Below are 21,658 nucleotides of genomic sequence, written 5' to 3'. Positions count from 1 at the left end.
CCTTTGTAACAGGGGACTGCTCTGGCAGTCCCAAGCTTTTATTTTAAGTTTTATTTTATCTCTGTGTTTTGAGTTACAGTAGCAGTGCTGAGCGTCTGTATTAAGACGCATGCACTGCGACTCCGTCTACCTACCCCGGGCAGCAACACCAGTAACGTCTCTGGTGATTTTGGCTGCTTACGGCAGAGCTTTGCTAGCAGTGATGTTGTGGCCCGGACTGCAACCGGATGCACGGAGATGTCAGGGAAGGCGATTCCTCACTTATGGGGAATTGTACGCGGCAGTGAGGGCCTGGTGCGTCCATGTCCTCAATAGACCACTGGTGTCTTATCGTCTCACACTGGGGATTGGCAGCAGACGCGTCTGCTGCCATGAGGCTGTTGTACCCGGTTTGGTTGATGTAACTTAGGGGAGGTAGGCTCTCCCCGGCAGCTCCTCCCCCGACCCAGACGCAGATTCATGAAAAGTTTCCCATGACTGGGTCGCTCCTCCTACCCTCCACATGTATATGAGATGCTCACAGTCCACTGTTGGCGCTCTGCTGAAGCGGTTTGGTCCTAGGAGGTTTCGGGTCAGTCTCCCTGTATAGCTGTCCCTGGGTCAGGTATATAGTGCTCTATATCCTACCAAGCTTCATGTTTTGAGTAGTTAATTCAGAGCCCATTGCAAGTAAATTGCATATGCATTGTATGTGATTGTTTGCTAGCTGCTGAGTGATACTGCCTTTTATTTCTGACTGTCAGTTATAACTGTCACTGTTTTTCTCCTCATGCAGGTTTTTTTTTTTTTCTCTGTACTTCACATTTACTTTTTATTTGTGAAGGCTGTCACATTACATTACATTGCATTGTTACCTTTATAATTGCTATGTCAAAAAGTAAAGGGAAACAGGAGGTGGAGGCCCCTGTGCTGGTTTTATGTAAATCCTGTTTGGTGGGGTTGTCCCCTCAGGACTTTGTTAAGGATGGTTTGTGTGCTGTCTGTTATAAAGAACCACCTCACCAGTCCAGTCTACCAGCCTCTGTACAGGAGCCATCTTGGGTGTTCTCTTTGTCTCAGGTGATGACGCAGCTATTGGATCATGTTGCTATGCCCACACTGCCTCCTTTAATGGGATACCCACAGCATGCTATGTTTGCCCCTCCTATACATCCTTCATGGGTGAATGTTTATGCCCACTGAAGTCAGAGTATGGCTCAATCAGCTGTTGCAAACAGACCAGTAGTCACTAAGTCACCTAAGTGCAGGTTATCTTTTTATCAGCATGTAGATTCAGACGCATCACCAGAGGAATCAGATGATACATCTGGTTCTTCTCCAGGGTCTAGTTCAGAAGAAGAGGAGGACCATCCCACTAAAATGGATGTTCCTTCCTTAGTGAGGGTGGTTAAATTAATCCTAAATATACAGGATGATGAACCAGCTCCTAGAAAGAAGACTCTGGTGTTTAAACACCAGATGGTGGTAAAACCTGAGTTTCCTAAATCTGAGCAGCTCACTGAGTTTATGGAAGAGACATGGTATAACCCGGTTAGACAGTTCTATGTTAGCATGGTTGTATCCTTTCCCAGCTTCTGAATGTAATAACTGGGAAATCCCTCCTACTGTGGATGCTCATGTGACACATTTAGTCAGGAATGCTATTTTGTAATATAAGTATAGAGTGGTGATTACTGGCACCTAAACACTATATTGCTGCAAATAGGTTGTCAAAGCAGTACCACCATTAGATACTAAGATACATATATTACATTAGTAGTGACAACTTTAGTGCGCACGGTGCTTAAATAGAAGGTATATATATTACTTCCCCACAAACAGTTTGATATGTAGATCTTGTAGATAGTTGTCAATAGATGATATTTCCGTTGATATGAAAAACATAAGAATATATCCACATAGTGCAATAAAGTAATAACAAAATTTATTCCAAACTTAAAAAGATAAATAATAATAATAACAATGATGTATCATCCAAGACACACCTAGCATAAAATGCAATCACTTGCATGCAAAATAAGTCAAAAATGAATGCATTTATAAAATCCTTAATAGTATCCAGCCAAGAATTACCAGAAGTCCCACTTCTAAGGGCCCGTAGATTTTAAAGGTGGAGGTTTCCGGATAACCTCTCACAACAGTCCATTTCCGTGGGTCTTCTCAATGTAAATCTCCCTGGTCAAATAATCCTGCCACCAAATGCCAACGCATTTCAAGAGCTATACTCTCTTCCTCAAGCCTTAAGGAAGAGAGTATCAGCAGCCTCAGTTGTGGCTTGCAGAATCCTTTGGTTAGGGTCCTGGAAAGCAGATACAGGGTCAAAGAAGGCTCTGGAATCCTTAGCTTTTTTTGGGCATATACTTTTTGGAGCAGACTTAGATAAGATAATAGCTACTCTGGCAGCTTCAAAATCTGCAGGTCTGCCATCAACAGCCACTTTGAAGTCTAAGCAGTCTTCTTTTCGGTCCTTTCGCCCTCAGGGATGAGCAAAAGGACAGTCTTCCTCCAGGCCATCTAGTTCTCGCAGGACAACCAAGCAGCAAACTAAGAGGTCCTGACAGGCCAAACGTCCAGCTTCTAAGCCAGACAACAAACCCTCTGCCTGATGGGGCAGGCCTCCTCCTGGGAGATCCCAGGGTAGGGGGGCCGACTGCTCCTGTTTGCCTACTACTGGCATCAAACTTTGACAGACGCCTTGGTCCGAGAAGTGGTCTCTCAGGGTTATGCCCTCACTTTCCAGAGGCATCCTCCCCAGAAGTTTTTTTGCACAACTCTCCCATCAGGGGTTATCATTCCAATCATTTTTTGTTTCAGAAACCGAATGGGTCTCGTTGCCCTATTCTAAATATGAAAACTCTCAACAAGTTCATCCGTGTACCCAAGTTCCATATGGAGACTCTTCGGTCAATTATTTTGGCAATGGAACCTGGGGATTTTATGCCTTCCCTGGAAATTGATTCTGTCCTGTTGGAACAGACAGTATCATCTAATAAAGTCCCAGAGGATCCTTCTCACTCCGGATGTTCATCGTTCTCTCTTGTGGTGGCTACAAAAGGATCATCATTCTGGATTCCAAATTGGGTGCTTCCCACCACGGACGCCAGTCTTAACAGATGGGGGGCAGTGACAGGTCATCACACCTTTCAGGGAAGATGGACAAATCAGGAAAGTCATCTGCCCATAAACATTCTGGAGCTTTGAGCAGTATACAAAGCACTCATCATGGCATAGGACCTGCTCCAGGGCAGGCCGGTCCAGATCCAGTCCAACAACACGAGCACGGAAGCCTATCTCAATCATCAGGGAGGCACGCAAAGTCATGCAGCCATGAGGGAAGTGACAAACATTCTGGTTTGGGCAGAACATCATCTTCCGGCTATCTCTACAATATTAATCTCGGGGATTCTCAATTGGGAAGCAGACTTCTCAAGTCATCAGGACATACACACCGGAGAGTGGGCTCTCCATCCGGGGTTTTTAAACTCGTAGTGAACAAGTGGGGCCTACCGGATGTAGACCTTATGGCATCACATCACAACCACAAGGTCCCCAGCTACGGATCCAGGACAAGAGACCCATCAGCTGCCTTATTGGATGCGCTGGCAGTAAGATGGGACTTCAAACTGGCGTATCTCTTTCCTCCGATTTCCCTCCTCCCAAGGGTCCTCATGAAATTCAAGCAGGCAGGCGGAACAGTAATATTGGTGGCTCCTGCTTGGCCCAGATGTCATTGGTTCATGGACTTATGGAATCTATACAGAGACATTCCGTTTTCCTCTGCCTCTGTTGCTGGATCTGTTAGCCCAGGGTCCCTGCCTACAGTACATCCTGACTTACCCCGTCTGCCTATGACGGCATGGCTCTTGAATCTTCCATCTTAAGAGCCAAGGGTTTCTCCAACTCTGTGATTCAAACAATTCTTAGGACACAAAAACCTTCCTCTGCATGCATCTATTACAGAGATTGGCATTCTTTTGGTAAATGGTGTTCCAAAAGAAAGCACGACCCTATGGTTTTTAGGGTTTCCCGGGTACTTGCTTTACTCAAGGCTGGGTTAGACCTGGGTCTCCGCCTGGCCACCCTGATATTGCAGGTTTTTGTGCTGTTAGTCTGGTTCCAATGAAGGATTACTTATTTATCGGATGTTAGAATTTTTTTACAGGGTGTTCTCCGAGTTCAGCCACACTTAGTCCCACTGGTGGCGCAGTGGGATTTGTCTTTGGTTCTCAAGGGACTACAGACTCTCCCATTTGAGCCTCTGGACTCTGTAGATTCAAAATGGAAGACACTTTTTCTCCTTGCAATCTCTTCTGCATGTAGAGTCTCTGATTTGGCATCTCTCTCTTGTCACTCCCCATTTTTTATTTATCACCAGGATAGAGCCGTTCTCCACACAAGGAAGGGTTACCTTCCTAAGGTTGTGTCCAGTTTTTATGTGTTTGAAGAGATTGTGGTTCCAGCTTTTCAGTCTTCAGACCTTTCTGTAGGTGATGCCTCCCTGGATGTGATAAATGCTCTTCATATCTATGTGGAGCGAACGATCTCTGTTAGAAAATCATAAAGCTCTTTATGTGCTATATGGTTTTCACAAATGAGGATGGCCAGCTAACAAACAGACTCTGGTACAATGGTTACGTATGACTATCGCTCAGGTATACACACAGGCTGATCTCCCTGTCCCGAACACAGTGATAGCACATTCTACTCTGTCTGTGGGGCCATTGTGGGCATTTAGTCGTGGCGCCTCTGTGGAGCAATTATGCAAGGCAGCCACGTGGTCTTCTGTCCACACTTTTCTTAGGTTTTACACCTTTGATAATTTTGCCTCTCAAGATGCTTCCTTTGGGCGATGAGTTCTCCTTTCTGCTCAGGAGCGTCCCCCACCCTTAGGGGAACTGCTTTAGGATATCCCCATGGTATCCCTGTGGATCCCTATTGACCCTGAAGAAGAAAATAAGAGTTATGGTAGACTTACCATTGATAACTCTTTTCTTCAAAGTCCATAGGGTCTCTGGTAGTTCAGGGGGCCTGGATGGTAACAGCAGGAGCCAATATAGGAAGCACTTGAGAGTCAGTATTGGTTGGGTATGGGTAGATGTAGGGAGCAGAACAGTACTGTAACAGGACCAGTCTAGGATCAGAATGTAGCACAAACTGGAGCCAGATTGGGACTGGACCGGAGCACACACTGGAGCCGAATTGGGACCGGACTATAGCAAAATCTGGAGCCGGATTGGGACCGAACTATAGCACATGCTGGAGCCAGAGTGGAACTGGACTATAGCACAAGCTGGAGCCGATGTGGGGCCGTACTAGAGCACAAACTGGAGCCGGAGTGGGACCGGGCAATAGCACATGCTGGAGCCAGAGTGGGACCATACTTAAGAACTGGAGCCAGAGTGGGACCATACTTAAGAACTGGAGCCAGAGTGGGACCAGACTTAGCAACTGGAGCCAGAGTGGAATCACTGCTGTAGTAGACAAGAGAACCATAGGCAACAAGCCATGGAGCTGGAGCCTTGGAGGTCTAACAGCAACGAAGCTCAGGCACTGAATGTTGTCAGCCTGAGTATTAGCATGCTGTGAAAGTGTAGAGGGAACAGCAGGTACAGAGAGCAATTACATTTTCAATCTCTGCAGGGCACCCACCCTGATGCACTTCGCTTCATTTTGTAATTTTTTTTTCGGGCATGGATTCCCTCATTTTTCTGAGAGTGTTTCTGATGTACAATTGTTCTTCCTTCTCCTCTTTTCCTTCTCCTGCCTTGGGCTTGTTTACACAACTGATTGCCTGTGGCTGGTGGCAGGGTATATGTGGAGGAGGACCAGAGGCATCCTGGGAGCTGAAAGCTTAACTGTTTGGTGCCTGTATCACTCCATCCACATTATTCCCCATGGTATCCCTGTGGACCCTATAGACTTTGAAGAAAAAGAGTTATCAATGGTCTACCATAACTCTTATTATTCACATGTTGCCTTCTTCGCCATAAATGTAAAGTGAATTAGACTGATGTGACCCAGCCTGGCTATCTCATTGGGGAGAGATGTATCAAGTGTATAAAGTAGAAAAGTTGTCCAAGGCAACAAATCAGCTTCTGTCATTTCAAATACTGTACTAGATAAATGACAGTTAGAAGCTGATTGGTTGCTTTTGGCAACTTCTTTACTATATCTCTCTCCAAGGCTTGATACATCTCCCCCACTGTATTTTAGAGCCCAGCTCTAAATTCCACAATGATCTGGGCTTTTGCAACATTTATAAATATGTGTGATCCACTAGCCTAAGTCTTTATGATAGATTCTTCCTATATGGGCTACTCAGTGTCAAAATGGGGTACCTAAGTAAAAAGGCCAAATAAATTAAAGATTTGTGTATTAAAAATGGAGATGGGGCTAGTTCCCTGACTACCATATAGTAGAATGGCGGGCAATAGTCAGTCAGGCAGGTGGGGCCACATGCATTCCTCAAGGAAGTTAAGAGTCTATGCACATAGTGTATATGACAAAATGATCTATGATTGAATGGGAATGTTTTTAACCAGTTTATCTATTAATACACAGTTTAAGCTAATGCTGCAACTGCATAACCCTTTCTTACTGCATTACTTATCTCATCATTGGCTCTTACCTCCCATCATTGCTCAATGCAGCATTTCTCACCCCCACCACTTCCCGATGCCACAACTTGCACCACCCAGCACTGCTCATTGCAGCAATTCCCACCTCCCTCCACTTCCTGATGCCCCAAATTGCAGCCTCCAACCATTGCCTAATGCCTCGTCTTGCGCCCCCTACCTGCGTTTGCAATGTGGTATCACGCATGATTGCAGTGAAAATATTTTTCAAGTTGGTACAGTATGTCTGAAATTATTTTAGAAAATATTGTTTAATCCAACATACATGCTATTTCATGGCAAGTGATACTTATTTCACACCTGTAGCGTTGTTTCTCTGAGACCATGCAATTCTCAGGTGTGTAATACTGGGTTGAGGTTGTTGAGCACTATTAGTGTTTGAACTATGGAAATGATGGCAGCAAGTAGCTGTCCCATATAGACTTAGGGCCTGATTTAGAGTTGCATGTAAAGCATCCACAATTGTGACCGCTTTACACAGTGTGAAATAAATGCTAATTTCTGCCTGTATTCAGAGTTGTCCATTTCTATGCAACCGGACTGCCCCCATCCATCTGATGGAGAAAGTAGGCGGCATCATCATCCGCACACATTTGCACCAGCCCTATCATTGATGCTAGAGAAGTGTCTGGAAGTGGATTGATTTCTGCATGCGTTCACCTCTGAATAGCCCACAATACCATTCAAACCCCCACAACACATCCACAGCATATTTATTCCTAGTTCATATCCCCCATAGCCACCAAGGGGAAATGTATCAAACCTTTGAGAAAGATAAAATGGAGAAGTTGGCCATAGCAAACAATCAGCTTCTAACTGTTATTTCATAGACTGTGCTAGATAAATGACAGAAGCTGATTGGTTGCTTTAGGCAACTTCATTTTATCTCTCTCCAAGGCTTGCTACATCTCCCTTCCTTCCAGTAACGCCCAATCACCTGTAAGTGGAGATGTGACTGTCCCCGACGCATGCACTGCCTGCGATAAATCATGACATCCATATGCAGACAGGATAGTATGCAACTCTGGATCCAGCCCTCATTCTCCCTGATTCAGGGCAATTCTCTAGGCATATATAAATGAAAACTGTCTTTCTGGATGTATGAAGTCTACAAAAAGTTAATCAAATTTGCTACAAAAACAAATTGACAGAATTCTCAAACTGCTGCTATAGCAACTGCATTTTATTTTTAATACATCATATATTCTATACCCCAGGCAACACTGTGATGTGCTTCTGGTCTAGATGCAACTATTATGATTAGCATGTACAAGGTGTGCCTGACATTTCTATTCGGCTTGCTACAGCTATATATTTGCTATTCACAGGACTTTGAGATATGATTTCAGTAAAAGCATTGCACAGATTAATGGCTACATACATTGTGAAGGGACAAGTATCTACTGAGATGGCAGTAAAAAAAAAAAAGACAAAACACATAATAATACAATGACATTTCTTCCATTTCCATGTAATTACAAAACTGCAGTTGTACAGTATCTGTTGAATACTTTGAAGAGCATTGCTAGAGCCCAAGTCTCCTGCTGAGTGCCCTCGTTAATGTTTAAAATGTTTATATTTACATTTTTAATGGATTTGTAGCAATTTATTTGTCAAACCTAAGTTGCTGTGTGAGGTCAGATAGTAGAGATATTTCATAAAGTTATGTTGTATTCTATTAGGTTCACTTATGTCTTTATACCATGTGGCTGTCAGGATTGAGTATTCAGGAATATCCAGGAGAGACCCAGATACTGTACTTGCTCTCTGGTAGTTCAGGAGGCCTGGATGGTAACAGCAGGAGCCAATATAGGCAGCACTCAAGAGTCAGTACTGGTTGGGTATGGGTAGATGTAGGGAGGAGAACAGTACTGTAACAGGACCGGTCTAGGATCAGAATGTAGCACAAACCGGAGCACAAACTGGAGCCGGATTGGGACCGGACTATTGCACAAGTTGGATCCGGATTGGGACCGGACCATAGCACATGCTGGAGCCAGGGAGGGACCGGACTATAGCACAAGCTGGAGCCAGAGTGGGACCAAACTATAGCACAAGCTGGAGCCGCAATGGGGGCTCGGGCTATAGCACAAGCTAAAGCTGGATTGGAACCGGACTATAGCACGTGCTGGAGCCGGAGTGGGACCAGACTTAAGAACTGGAGCCGGAGTGGAATCACTGCTGTAGTAGACAAGAGAACCATAGACAACAAGCCAGGGAGCCGGAGCCGGAGCCTAGGAGGTCTAACAGCAACGAAGCTCAGGCACTGAATGTTGTCAGAGCTGGATACTTATACCCTGGGTCTCGCAGGGATTGGATGATGCGATCAGGTGCTCTGAGTGGTGTAGGAGTCAGGTGACTGAGTCCAACATAGCTGTGCCCATACTGACTTTTGGAGGGAACTCTGGCATACTGCCTGAATATTAGCAGCATGCTGTGGAAGTGTAAAGGGAACCGCAGGTACAGAGAGCAATTGCATCTTCAATCTCTGCAATTCAAGACCAGCACTACTATTTGGACTGCACACACTGGGCCTGATTCATTACAGATCGCAACTGTAATTAGTCACTTAGACGGCCGATTGTTGCAATCTGCGTGTGCATCTCAGTACGCGTGCGCAAAGGTCTCTCTGCAATCACACTGTGATCGCAGATACTAAGCAAAACCATTGCAGAGTGATTGACAGGAAGTAAGCATATGGGGGTGTTGACGGGGGGTGGTTGGCGAAACGCAGGCATGTCAGTGCTTTGAACGCTGTAACAGGGGCGTGCATAAATTAGTCACTCTGATGCCATACGCAGCTTGAGCTCCTACTGCGTGTGACGAGGTTAGCAATTTCTGAGTAAGCTCTGACCTTGTGCAATTGTTCATGAGGCTCCAACGGTACTCGATGTTACCGATGGTTTTGCAGAATTACAAAGTATTATGGAAGTGAGTAAGGGGAAGTGGGCGTCCTTATGTTGTGCTGTGACGGCATAGCGATTACAAGCATTAGCATATTTTCGCAGTGGACCTGCGTGCCTAATGCTACTGCGATCGTAATAGCGATCCGTAATTAATCAGGCCCTCTGTTCTAATCAGGAATCTGTAGAGTTCACAGACCAAAGAAAACTCAGGTTGAATCAGCCTGGATGGAATAGCACAGTCTCATGCTAACGCTGGACATGTTGCATCCTGCATGCTGAGCAGACTTCCCAGGCATATCAGAATATCCTGAAATACAGTACAAGTGGCAGAGATAAGTCATAATAACAAATGAGATAAATAGTCAGGATCCTGACAGTGGCATGCATGGCAAGGACGGCTGTGAATGTGGTAGGCTGGGCTTGGAGATGAAACCTAGGACTTGGAAGAATCTAGCAATGTGAATGAAATGAATACATTAAAACTAGATCCTTAAATCTTGTTATGATGGTGGTTGTAGTTTCTGAGGATACCAAGCCACAGGTGACTATTTGTATCCACAAATACACCTGAAATGTTATTTAATTGTCATTCATTGTTATTTGTGACATCATAGTAAGGGGTGGGACCTGAGTGTTTAATAAAAGTGACTAGTGATATCAGGATAGCTGGAGAGCTTGGACTTAAGGTTATATTAAGAGAGTCATGGGCCTATTTATCAATATTATTATTAGGGATGTGCGCAGGACCATTTTTGCTGGATTTGGCTCTGATTCGTCGTCTGGGTTTGGATTTGCCAGACCTGCTGTGACTGGATTTGGATTTTTTACAAAAATTGCCAAAAAAAGGTAAAATCACATAATTTTTTTTTTTTTGTTCCTAGAGTACTATTAATCTTAAAAACATTAATTTCCAGTCATTAACAGTCAATTTAGATCACCTCACAGCTCAAAATAATGTTTTCACCATTATTGGTCAAAGGCTGCAGTGAGCTGGCTGGTTACTAAGCAACAAAGCAGCAGCACAGACACCGCAGTTTAAAGCACATATATGAAACATTGACATGGACTGTGGAGCCACAGTACTTGTGTGTTGTGGACACATACAGGGTTAAGGGCCAAGGAGTCATGGTGCTTTTATACACAGAGGGCTATTGCCCAAGGAGTCATGGTGCTTGTATACACAGAGGGCAAAGGCCTAAATAGTCACAGTGCTTGGATATACAGAGGGCTAGAGGGCAAAGGCCTAAATAGTCACGGTGCTTGGATATACAGAGGGCTAAGGCCCAAGGAGTTATGGTGCTTTTATACATAGAAGGCTACTGCACATGGAGTCACAGTGCTTTTAATGTATACACAGAGGGCTACTGCCCAAGGAGTCACAGTGTTTTTATACACAGAGGGCTAAGGCCCAAGGAGTCACGGTGCTTGTATACACAAAGGGCTAAGGCCCAAAGAGTCACTGTGCTTTTAATTTATACACAGAGGGCTTACTGCCCAAGGAGCCACAGTACTTGTATACACAGAGGGCTATGGCCCAAGAAGTCACAGTGCTTGTATACACAGAGGGCTAAGGCCCAAAGAGTCACGGTGCTTTTAATGTATACACAGAGGACTAAGATACAAGGAGTCACGGTGCTTTTAATTTATACACACAGGGCTACTGCCCAAGGAGTCACGGTGCTAGTATACCAGAGGGCTGTGGCCCAAGGAATCATAGTGCTTGTATTCACAGAGGGCTAAGGCCCAAGGAGTCAGTGTTTGTTTACAGAGAGGGCTAAGGCCCAAGGAGTCATGATGCTTTTAATTTATACACTGAGGGTTACTGCCCAAGGAGTCATGGTGCTTGTATACACAGAGGGCTAAAGCCCAAGGAGTCATGGTGCTTTTAATTTATAAACAGAGGGCTACTGCCCAAGGAGTCACTGTGCTTGTATACACAGAGGGCTAAAGCCCAAGGAGTCATGTTGCTAAAGTTTTAACTTTCTTGAAAGTTTTTTTTTTACTTTTATAAACTTTTTTTTTTGTACACACAACGACTTGTGAGTCTTGACACAGCCATTTTAATCAGCAGAGTATAGCGCAGCATACATCAGCCTGTGGTGTGCCCCCTTGCTTTGCTAGCACAGCCACTTGTGAGTCTCTGGACAAAGCCACTTAATCAGCAGAGCATTGTGCAGCGTGCAGAACATGGTAGTGAAATGGCGCTGAGTCCTGGTCTTGGCACCTTTTGTAGAGGCGAACTCTCATGAGAATCCAATGTCAGCAGGATGACGTTCCGCCTTGCAGTGGGGGCCGAATCAGATGGGAACACCTGACCCGTGGCTTGGGTGGACTCGGATCCACGCTGTTAGGAGTGGTTCGGATTCCACAGAATCTGAATTGCTCATCCCTAATTATTATTACAAAAAAAATTTGAAAAAGGGTGTTTTCACACCCTTTTCACATTATTTTAGTATCACATACATTTATTAAAGGGCAATTAGAGTAGTTTTCATGAAAATGCCCTTTAATTCGCATATTTTTAGTATGCAGATCATATTTCCTATACTTGTAATGGGAAATGTGATCTGCCTGAGATTTACTAAAAATAAACAGTAAAAATATAAGTGGGAAAGCCCTTTAATAATACCATCTTCAGATGGCGTTATCAGGGCTTTCCCCACAGTCCCCCGAATCCTGCTTTGACAGGCAGAGCTGAGCCTGTAACTGGACCCTGTGATCAGCTGTGTGGTCTAAGTAGACCACAAGCTGACGACTGCAAAAAAAAAAAAAAATAGTTGAAAAAAAATAATTAAATAACACTTGAGTGAGGTTCTCCCTCTGTGGCTCCAGTCAGCTGGTCTCCGGAAGGTATTCTGCAAGTATGGGGACACTGCGGATAACATGTTGGACAGTCCCCAAAAAGCAGGATTGTCCCACCCAAAGTGATACAGTTGAGGGCAGCAGCGGCTCCTACCTTCTTAGATGAGGGGGGCTGCTGCTGCCCGTGCTGTTCGAAGGAAAGGAGCAGAGAGACTTTAGTCCTGGATGACCGGGTCCCAGTGCCTGCGCAATGAATCTGGCAGTGGAACCGTGTATTCAACAAAATGCATTGGCTGCAGCGCCTTGAAGCCAGGTTAGGACTGCCCGATAGGTAGAGGGATGGCTTCCCACTGGAAGCATGCTCTCTGCTAATCGCAGTCCAGAATGTCAGTCTCAGGGGGAGAAAACACCTGGGACTGACATGCCTTTCATGTCTGTGATTGGCAGGTAGCACTTCCAATGGGAAGCCACTGCCAGCCACAGTGTAGCTGCTCCCTGAGGTGGCAGGTTTTACTGGTGGGGGGGGGGGGGAGACACTGGTTGGGGGGCTATTCTGTGTCATATGAGTGAGTGTTGCAGCCAGTATATATAATTTCTGTGTATGTACAGCTTGATTAGAAATTTAGCTTGGTAAAGTGTCTTTATGACTACATCAATTTCCTTATGCTCAATGTCCAGTTATTTAGTTCTTTTTTTTTTTAAACAATTTTTATTGATAGGTTTGCAAGTAACATAAATAGTGCACATCTGAGTTTTGTATAACTATACAATATAGAATGGTCAACATTTATAAAACATTTGAACATCACAAATATATCCAATCGAGTCATCATCAGAGTCAGTATATTTGACAATATCTTAGAAGATTCCAAAATGAACATACAATCCAACCCTCAAAACAATCTGAAATTCAAAAGGGAGGAGTGCTATTGCTAAGAACCTCCAGGTTATACCAAGAAGTGAATTGAAAACATTTCCTCAAATTTTCTTTCATTACTGGGGATAGATTGTGTATGTATGGGAGCCATGTGTCAAAGAACCTTTTGACCTGCTTTTCTTTATGCAACGATGCCTCAGACCAGTCCATTAAAAATAAAAAGGAAATTCTAGGGTGTAATAGTGTTATGGATATAGGATCTGATGAGATCCATTGAGATAAAATTGTCTTTTTAGTAGCCGCTGCCAATTTTGCAAGTAACACCCGATTACCTTTGGAGGGGCCACGAACAGTATCCTGGGGGTGAATATCCCAAAAAGCCCAAGTTTTAGTGACTACAAACTCAATCATAAGTGTATTATTGATATAACTTTGAAGATTCATCCATAATGCTTGCACCTGAGGGCAGGCCCATAGACAGTGTACAATATTAGCCTCTGGGGCTCCACACTTATAGCAGTTGGAAGTGGAAGCCTCACCAATGAGGAACTTCAATTTTGGTGTAAAATATGCCCTATGTAGGATTTTCTGATGCATTTCAGTATATGAAATTGAGATTAATTGTTTATTTAGTTTGACATAAGAAGCTAATATGGTTTTCAGTGAAAGCTCAGGGAAGTCAATTTTCCATTTTAATAATCCCACATTACCGGAATCTATATTAAGTCGCGAACGAGAGTTCGCATATATCTGTGAGGTAGAATAGAAGTTCTCAGGTCTACAGCGCACCATGTTATCCAATCCGCATTCTATGTCCCTCTCACCTAACCCATGCAATATTGATTGTACATAACTTAAGGCTTGTAAAAATGGAAATAAAGGGATTGTAATAGATGGGTGTAGGTCCTGTAATTGAGAACGCATTAGTGGATTCATAGTATCTGCATTTAAAAATTGATAAACATATTTAAGGCCCTTATCATGCCATATCTTAAATATCAGTGATGTTCTATGTGGACAAAAGGCTGGATTGCCCCAGAGAGGTAAAAATAAAGATGCATATCTAGATATTTTCAATTTAGAACGGACCAATCTCCATGCCGTACAAGTAGTATAAAGTAATAAATTATCTTTAACTTCTGTTGGTAGAGATTGTGGAGGTGTATGTAAAAGAGAGATTAGATTCCAATCTGGAATAAAAGCTTGTTCCATAGATCTTATGGTATAATTGTTAGCCCCCCCTATCCAGTCAATAATTGGCTGCTAAGGCATAGGATTGGAGACATGGCAAATTGACACCACCTAAATCAGTCGTCTGTTGTAATTTGAATAGTGATATTCTGTGGCGTTTATCTGCCCAGATAAATTTTGTTAGGGCTTTGTTTAGCAGTTTCAGGTCGTTCTTTGATGGTATAAGAGGAAGCATTTGGAGAACATAGAGTAGCCTCGGGAAACTAATCATTTTATATAGGTGACACCTACCAATATAGGACAATGGAAGATATCTCCATTTCGTAATGTCTGAAAAAATCTTTTGTAATAATGGTGTGTAATTTGCAACATATAGGTGGGAGGGGTGCGTAGTAATCTTGATTCCAAGATAAGTAATGCAATCAGCAGCCCATCTGAAAGGGAAAGAATCCCCCCAACCCAGTTTTGCGTCAGGAAAAAATGCCAGTGCTTCAGTTTTAGTGTAGTTGATTTTAAACCCAGCTACTGATTCAAAGGTATGAAATAAAGAGACCAGGAAAGGCATAGCCACTTTTGGGTTTGCAAAGTACAGCAGGAGATTGTCAGCAAATGCTGAAAATTTTATTTCTATCTGACCAAATTTAATACCTTGCCATCTGGTCTCTTTAATGAAATGTCGAAGGAGGGGATCAAGGGCCAAATTAAATAAAAGTGGGGACAATGGGCAGCCTTGCCTTATACCACGAGATAAATAGATAGAACGTGTATTTAATGAGTTAATAGTCAAAAAGGCGGTTGAATTTTGGTATAGACTGTTAAAGACATGTAAGAAAGCAGTGCCAAAGTTTTGGTAGTTAAATATTCTAATAAGATGAGACCAAGACACTCTATCAAATGCTTTGTCCGCATCACAGCTAATCACTATATTCCCCCTTTCTTTCAGCTGGTGTGTTTTGATCATGGTAGCCAACAATGTGCGGATGTTATGAACAGAGTGACGGGTTTTTATAAAACCTGTTTGTGCCGGGTGAAGTATTTTGGACAAAATAGGTTGGAGACGTATAGCTAATATTTTTGTGAAAATTTTGAAATCTTGATTTAATAAGGAGATGGGTCTATAAGATGACACCTGAGTAGGATCTTTGTTTGGTTTTGGCAGCATGATAATTCAAGCTGTGTTAAAACCTGGGGGGGGGCTGAATTACCTGCGAGAATGGAATTATATAGTGTTGAAAGATGTGGTACAATGTGTGAGGAGAGAATTTTATAGTAGGCTGCTGAGAATCCATCTGGCCCTGGTGTTTTGCCTGTTGGCAATGATTTAATTACTGATTCTATTTCTAAGTCTGTTATAGGAGATAAGATAGCCTCTCTATCGTCATTATTGAGTCTATGAAGACCCGCTTGTCTCAAAAATTAAATTCCCTGTGTAGGTTCATCAGGGGGTGCTTGGTACAAAGAGTCAAAAAAGGTAAGAAAGGTGTCATTAATCATTTCTGGATTAGTGCTAAGTGACCCAGCAGAAGTTCTTATAGAGGAAATATGTTTGCGGTTAGTAGAGGACCTTATTAGATTTGCCAACAATTTACCTGGTCGATTACCCCATCGGAAGTATCTGTTTTTCTGATAAGTCAGATTCTTTTGGGCTTGCTCCGTACAAAGAGTATCATATAAGGCCTTAGCTTCCCTGTAGGATTGTCTATTTACCTCAGAGGGATCATTCAATAAATCAGAGTAGGTAGACGTTACAGTAGCACTAGCTTGTTGGAATCTTTGTTGTAATTTTTTCTTTTTAAAAGATACATACGCTAATAAATGTCCTCTTAAAACTGGTTTGGATGCCTGCCAGAGAAGATTAATATTCTGATTATGAGCAACATTATCTGTTAAATAATTTTGAAAATGATGAACTAGTTGTTGTTGAAAGTCTTCCGAAGAGGCCAAATAGTCTGGGAACCGCCAATTAAAAGAGGAAAAACAGGGAACCTCCAACTTAATAGTAAACCATACGGGTGCATGGTCTGAAATTAATATGTCAGCTAAGGCAGCATTTTCAACCCTATGACATAAGGTCCCTGGTATCAACCAATAATCAAGCCGAGAGAAAGAGTTATGTGGATGCGAAAAGAAAGAATATTCTCTAGAATCTGGATTTAAATGTCTCCATGGGTCAATTAGTTGGAAAGACTCTATAAGCATTGATAAAGTAGACGGCATTCCACGTCTACCTCCGGTCTGTCTAGGCCCACCTGAAACATCCAATGAGGAATCAAATGCTACATTAACGTCACCTCCTAAAATCAAGGAACCTTCTAGCCAGCCTTGTAAAGCTGCATAAATGTCTGAGAAAAAGGAAGCATTGGGACCTGGAGGGGCGTATATACATGCAAAGGTGAAAATCTCGTTTTCAATATTCACCTTCAAAAATAGAAACCTCCCCTCTGGGTCTATCCACTCCTCTAATATATTATAATTAATGGAATTACCAAACAAAATAAGCACACCCCGTGTTTTCGTAGTGAAGGACGCACTTTTGTATTCTTGTATCCAATTATCCCTCAAAGTATTAGGGTCATCTAATTTCCAGTGCGTTTCTTGTAAAAAAAACCACGTCTGGGCGAAATTTCTTAAGATGACATAGTATCTTTTTCCTTTTAACAGGTGAGTTTAACCCCTCTACATTCCAAGATAAGAGTTTAATGGATCTTTTGGTTAGGACATTAGGATTGTCAGTTATTGGCATAGTAGACATCAACCAACCCCCATTTTGGGAAACATGAAAAAAGAAACTTCTCTATCCGGTTCCCTTACCCTGTCCCAGCGAGCAGAGAAGGGGGCAGTCACGGGGAATCCCTGATAATGACCGATGACATGAACAATCAAAGCAAACCCAGTGTGGACATAGATAGCACAAATATGTGTAGAAAACAACCTATCAAAATTTTTACATATTTGAAAAACCCAGTTTGGTAGCCCCTGAGGGCATCCCAACTTAAACCAGTAATCAAAAAGATTAGAAGAGCACAACCCTAAAGGTCGGTATACATATAAATGAAAAACATACATATTCAGCAAAAATACGTAACAAAGATACACCACAACTAAATGCAGCAGTAATAGTGACATAATATATAAAAATAACATATGGAAAAGGCAATAGAGATATGTCAAACAGACAATAATGTAATTCTTATCAACTCTCCCAATGGTCAGTCATTATCGTCCAGGGTAGAATGAGGAGAGATAGATCCCAGGGACTGAAGAAAATTCTGTGCTGACTTTGGGGAGTCGAAGTAATGTGGCTTTCCAGCGTGAAAGATTCGCAATTTAGCTGGATATAAGAGCGCAAAACGGACGCCTTTAGTAAACAGTTCCTTGCAAACCGTGGAGATTTCTCTTCTCTTTGTGGAGACCTGAAAAGAAAAATCTTGAAACAACAGCAATTTGAATTCGTCGTAGTAAACGCCTGAAGATTTGCGGTAAGCCTCCAATATTTTAACTTTGTCAAGATAGTTCAGAAGCTTGAAAATGACAGGTCTCGGACGTTGTTGAGTATTCTGACGATCCGGGCCAATACGATGCGCCCGTTCCACCAAGATGGTTGAGGAGGTAGATGATATACCCAGTGTTTCAGGAAGCCATGTAGATACTTGGTGGAGAAGATCTTTTGGTTTCACTGATTCAGGGAGACCTATAAGACGTAAATTGTTTCTTCTGTTACGGTTTTCCATATCTTCAAGTTTGTCATGAAGAGCCGCCACAGTGGAATCATGTGATTGGAGAAGAGATTTTGCCTCATGTAATTCGTCTTCCAATGTAGAGATGCGATCCTCCGCCTCTGTCAGCCGCTGGGAATGTTGTGCGAGTTGCGCAGTTGCAGCCGTAATTGCCTCTGTTAGTGGTGCTAATTTTATATCAAGTAAGGGCGAAATGATGTCTGATATTTCTTTAGCTTTTTGTACAGATTGGGAACTGTATTTATCGGTGTCAAATAGAGCATCAATTGAGTCATCCCTTTTAGAAGATATTGGAGAGGAAGAAGTATCAGATGCTGAGGCTTTGTCTTTATTACGCCCAGTTTGCGAGCCTCTAGGACCCCTGTGGGTTTTTGCCACATATTTTTCCATTATAGACACCAAGTGTAGAGAGGTTCTTGTGAGAAGAGAAGGGCAAGGGATATTGGCGTGTCTGTTGATTAAAGTGGCGCTCCTTGTTAGGATATATGTAGAATAGTATAAGGCGTTGTCTGCAGAAGAGGGACTGCGGGCCACCAGAAATTACGATAAAATGGCCGCAGCGCAATATGCCACAAGGCCGTGATCCGGTAGTATAGAGATCAGGGAGCCGGCGTTGATGTGAGCGCCTTGCCTGAGCTTATCCCTGGTTGCTGTCCAGTAGGATTTATTTATTTCTTGGGTCAACAATGAAACAGGGAGCTTCTCTAAAAAAGGGGCCGCCCGCCCACCGGAAATCTTTGATGATATATTCTGAGGCACTGTTCCTTTAAATCTTGAGCTTACATCATGCTGACACAGGAGGGAGCTAGACCCTCATGTATGGAGTGAACAAAGTTATAAGGTGCAATATGATGTGATAACACTGCAGGTGCAATGCAAGGGTAATATAGTCCCCTCCTGCAGATTTACCTTCCTTCAGCAGAGAGGTAGAAGAGTCACCCAGAGGTCTTCATTTAACACAGCAGCTGCAGCAGGTTAATGGAATGGCGCCGGACACATAACAGCCAGCGACCACGTCACCACAGAAGCCCAGCTAGCAGGTAGGGAAGAGGCCACGGAGCATGTATATGCTAAAGAGAGTGGGCAGCCTCCAGCACTCAGCGCTTGCAGGGTAGAGGAGAGGGTCCAAAATGGCGTCCTCCCGAGATTTGCGGCTCCGATCACGGGCCTTTCCAGGGGTCTCCTGTTGATATAGGCTGCCTATCCCACTTCTCCAGCCAGACAGCGAGGGTCCCGCTGGGGTATGGTGGTTGTGGCGGCGATCGGCGATGATCGTGGCAAACTCGGGCCCGGCGCCAAAATCGAGGCTGCGGCTTCTGGAGGCGGTGTAGGCCACAAAGGCCCCAGAGGTGTAACTCTGTCCTGGGTGCCAGCCAGGAGGTCAGTGGGGCCCCGTGTGGGTAAGTTTAGGGAGAGAACCCTCTGTAACGACAGGGGTCGGCGGGAACAGGTGAATTTGCAGGGTAGTTTAGGGAGCTGTAGTGAAGCACGTCTTCCCCGCTTGCCAGTCAGGCCATGCCCCCCAGTTATTTAGTTCTTATTAGAGAATAGGTTGGGTCATATCAGAAATGCTCAGTGAATAGGTTGGGTCAGAACCTGGAAGTAAAGTGATAGCTGTCACTGTAGTATAGACTTCACTGGGTGTGGTGTATTACTACTTTACATCAGTAGGTGGCAATATAGGGAAGTATGAGCACTGATGAAATGAAGACAGGTCTGTTTCATATCTGCTGTTCTTGTTTGTTAACTGTAGGAATGATTGAGCATGGATCGCAATTGCAACCGCATAAGCAGATCGGCCGATTGATGTATACTGCGCATGTGATTGCACTCTGATAACGCACGCAGACAGGAATCCATCGCAGAGTGAATGACAGGCTGTGAGAGTTTGGGGGTGGTGAAGGGGGAGTGGTTGGAGAAACGGCCGTGTGCCTGTCCGTTTGAACGCTGTTGCATGGGCGCGCATAAATTATCCACTGCGATTGCTTACGCAGCTTAAGTACTCACTGCGTGTGATGAGACTTGCAATTTCTGCAATGGGTCAGAGCTGCTGTAATTTTGCGTGAAGGGCCGATGTGCTCCGATGTTACCGATGTATACACAGGACTGGTCCGTATTATGGATGTGAGAAAGCAGCAGTGGGCGTTTCTATGCTGGCTGAGCGGTGGCAGACATTAGCTTATTTTCACAGCTGCATTGCGTGCTATTACGCAGCTGCGATCGCAATTGCGATCCGTGGTGAATCAGGCTCTGTATCCTGAATAACAAAATTGCTGGGAGTCTGGGACAGAGCAGGAGCAGTGAGCAGGCCCTGCATCACTGCCCATCGAGGTTCCATATGTGCATGCCTGATTTGGGAATGTCAGGTCACACACTCACACAGGACTGGAATCCTGTATTAGATTCTCAGCGCAGATTTGATTTACTAAAAAAAAAAATAGGAGGAAAATAATTGAAAAAATGCTTTTGTTTTAGTATAAAGCATTTTCCCTACATTTCTCCCTCCTATCAGCTATAAGGATTGAGGGATAGCGGTGGTACTAGTATTGCTCCTTGTCATTGTTAAATTACCAATATCTATTTGCTTTCAATGGGCTGTCCCGTGTTTATTAAATAGACTCATTAATGGGGGCACAATGCACTAGATCATGAATAGAAACCATATAATGAGTTAAAAGTAGAAAATACTTTTTCATTCTGGTGATCTGGACTCCTTGGACTGTTACCAGCAGTACACAATATTTCTGGTAATAAGTCTGTGTGTATATTATGCATGCCAGTGTCATGAGATAGGGCAGCTCTGCATTATGCACATATTTACCCATGGGCAGGATTCAGGAGGATGGTCTACCCAGGAATACGAGGGCACTCCCTGAAATTTGTGAGTCTCCCAGAGTAGGCAATTTCATGGACATTCTCCTGTTCATTATTTAACTGAAAGATTTGGAGAAATATACACTGTAACACAATGGAGTTGCTGGTGATGGTTGTTTACCACTCTGCCAGTCTCATAGTTTTGGTGCTCTACAAATACATGTTTCTCTGGTATCTAATTGTCCACTTCTTTGGAGGGGTGTGATAAGAATGTTGACAGTCAGAATATCGACATGGACAGTAGGTTGACATAGTTAAAATGTCGGCAGTCAGAATGTCGACATTTAACATGCTGACACCAGACTGTCGACATGTGTTTTGCATATTTTAACCAAACCCTAAACCTAACCCTAATGCTGGTTACACACAGGCTGACATATCGGTCTTTCGATTGAACGGACGATATTTTGTGTGTGCGTCGGCCAGTGTGTGCAGGCGATATGTCTGTGAATGATGTAGTTCACAGACATATATCGTGATGCGTTGACATATAGATCTGCCCGTACACTTGCTGTACAGGCCGCCGGGGAGGGGCCTACATACTTACCTACTCTCCCAATTTGGCCAGGAGCCTCCCGAAAATCGGGTGGCGCTCCTGGCCAACCGGAAAAGTAGGCAAGCCTCCCAGCTGGCTGC

General features: G+C 43.6%; 1 protein-coding gene across 2 annotated transcripts in view; it reads left to right on the top strand.

Annotated features, from left to right (window-relative positions):
* Positions 1–21,658, top strand: part of WDR49 (WD repeat domain 49) — a 210,970-nt gene that overhangs the window by 36,046 nt on the left and 153,266 nt on the right. The gene's annotated exons all lie outside the window — the stretch shown is intronic.

This window comes from Taudactylus pleione, unplaced genomic scaffold (genome assembly GCF_031769625.1).
Source record: "Taudactylus pleione unplaced genomic scaffold, aTauple2 ptg000037l, whole genome shotgun sequence".
Lineage (NCBI taxonomy): Eukaryota > Metazoa > Chordata > Amphibia > Anura > Myobatrachidae > Taudactylus > Taudactylus pleione.
Note: the sequence above shows the minus strand (reverse complement) of the source record. Positions and strands in the feature narration are given on the sequence as shown.